The 2,524-nt window shown below is 60.8% G+C and overlaps 1 pseudogene; it reads right to left on the bottom strand.

Moving 5' to 3' along the window:
• Positions 1 to 507: 507 nt before the first annotated feature.
• On the bottom strand, positions 508 to 2,319 carry LOC100601005 (annotated as a pseudogene).
• Between the last annotated feature and the right edge of the window lie 205 nt (positions 2,320 to 2,524).

Here is a 2,524-nt window from a genome sequence, read left to right as displayed (position 1 = left end):
AAGTGCTGGGATTACAGGCATGAGCCACTACGCCCAGCCTAAAGTATACAATTGAGTTCTCTTTTTTTTTTTTGAGACGGAGTCTCACTCTGTCGCCCAGGTTGGAGTGCAGTGGCACGATCTCGGCTCACTGCAAGCTCCGCCTCCCGGGTTCACACCATTCTCCTGCCTCAGCCTCCCGAGTAGCTGGGACTACAGGTGCCCACCACCACGCCTGAGCTAATTTTTTTTTTTTTTTTTGTATTTTTAGTAGAGATGGGGTTTCACCGTGTTAGCCAGGATGGTCTCCATCTCCTGACCTTGTGATCCGTCCGCCGCAGCCTCCCAAAGTGCTGGGATTACAGGCGTGAGCCACCGCGCCCTGCCTTGATTTCTCTTATTGTCTTCGCAGAGCTGTGTGTCCATCAACCCAATCAACTTTAGAACAGTTCCATCACCCCAAAAGGAAACCCCGTTCCCTCCCCAGCCCCAGCACCCACGCTTCCCCTCCCTGTCTCTGTGGATCTGCCTGCCCTGGACATTTCATAGAAATGGGATTGCACACCTGTGGCCTTCTGTGTCTGGCATCTCTCACTGAGCGTGGCATCCTCAAGGTGCATCTGCGCTGTGGCCTGGGTCAGAGCCTCGCTCCTTTTCACGGCTCAGTCAGGTTCCGGTGGGCGGAGGGCCATGCCGTATTTGCCTATTCTTGTGTTGATGGACGTTTGGGCTGTTGCAGACGTTTCTGAGTGTGCAGGGGATGCTGCTCTTGCAATCTCTTCCAATGGCCCTGGATTTGGGCCTTTGACCCTCACAGAAGGCCAAGCAGAGGCCGGGCAGATCCCACCAAGGCCAGAAGCAGAGGGCGCGTTCCCCAGCAGGGCCTGGCGTTGGGGGATGACACATGGAAACAGCTTCCAGGCATGGCCCTGTGTCTCCCAGCTGGCCCTGCCACTTCCGGAGGTGACCCGGCCACCCTGTGACTCTGTTTCTCCATCGGCAAAGGCGGCGGTGATGGGGGCTTTACGGTGGCGGCTGTTGTCAGGCAGCATGGCAGCTGCACACAGGGGCGCTCACCCACAGGAGGGAGGCTTTCCGCAGGCGGTCCCTGCCCCTGTTCGTATGCTCCTGCAGACGGCCGTCTCACCCCCGTACCGCTGGCATTGGAGGGCAGGTTGGGCATGAGGAGAGGGTGAATCTGTGTCCAGGGCTCCCCAGTTTTCTGTTCAGACCCGTGGGAAGGCGGCTTTCCCGCTGTGGGCTCCAGCATCCAGAGGGGTGGTCTGTGTGGAGTGACGTGTGGCCCCGTCCCCGCTGCGGGAAACCCCGGGGAAAGGAGGGGTGTAGGGGGCGGGAGGGGGTTCCTGGAATCTGGCTGAGCTTGGGTGGCCCCCATGGATGCCTGCAGCCCACCCAGCAGCACAGGAAGCCCCCTTGCCCACTGGCTGGAAGGGGTGGGAGGCAGGAGGTGGGTGGAGGGGCTGCCTGCTCTTCGCTGGGGGTACCAGGGGAAGACCTGTCCCTGCCAGAGCATGGCGGCCGGCGGCCCCCTAGCCCTTTGGTGGCAGCTGTGCCCTGTGGTGGGCAGGGTGATACGTAGGTCACCCGCCCCTGCGGTGGGCCCAGTGCCCTCCTGTCTTCTCAGACCTTCCAGAGGAGGCGAAGGAGGTCTCTCAGGCAGAGCGAAAACATGTTGTTCCTTCAGGGACAGCGGAACCACCGCAGGTACTGCCCACCCAGGTCAGACATCAGAGGGACACAGACAGAGAGAGACAGAGACAGACAGAGGCAGAGATGGAGGGAGGAAGAGATGGAGAGAGAGACAGTGATAGAGAGAGAGACAGAGGGAGAGAGAGGGAGACAGAAAGAGACAGAGACAGAGAGAGATAGAGACAGAGGGAGACAGAGATAGATGGGGAGACAGAGATAGAAGGAGGGAGAGAGAGAGACAGAGGGAAACAGAGATAGAGGGAGAGACAGAGAAATAGAGATAAACAGAGACAGGGAGAGAGACAGAGACAGACACAGAGAGACAGAGGGAGACAGAGATAGAGCGAGTCGGAGAGAGACAGAGAGACACGGGGAGACAGAGGCAGTGCAGGGGCGGCTGTGAAGGGCGACGGGCCGAGTGCTCCATCCCGGCCTTCCTGGTCCCCGGGCCCCCCGCCTCCCAGCTGTGACTGGCCTGCTGTGGCCTCTGGTTCCGCCTGACTTTTCTGGGTTTGGGTTTGAGGGTGCAGGAGGCCCTGGCAGGACAGGACTCTGGGTTCCCAGGGGCCGCCTCACCATCCTGCCCCCCGGGTCACAGTACTCGGGCATCTCCCCATCAGTGGGCGACATGTGCCCAGCGGGGACTCGGGGAGGGGCTGGGGTACCCTGGGCTCTGCTCAGCCCAAGCGTCCCAGGAGTTTGGCAAGGGGCCCACAGCCAGCCCACAGCTAAATGCTGAGGGGAACCCGCCTCTCCCAGGTGCCAGCCCAGGTGGGGGTGGGGAGCCTCAGGCCCTGCCCTCAGGTGCTCACAGCGTCTCCTGACCTAGCAGAGG

Source organism: Nomascus leucogenys, chromosome 17 (assembly GCF_006542625.1).
Source record: "Nomascus leucogenys isolate Asia chromosome 17, Asia_NLE_v1, whole genome shotgun sequence".
NCBI classification, from domain to species: Eukaryota; Metazoa; Chordata; class Mammalia; order Primates; family Hylobatidae; genus Nomascus; species Nomascus leucogenys.
Note: the sequence above shows the minus strand (reverse complement) of the source record. Positions and strands in the feature narration are given on the sequence as shown.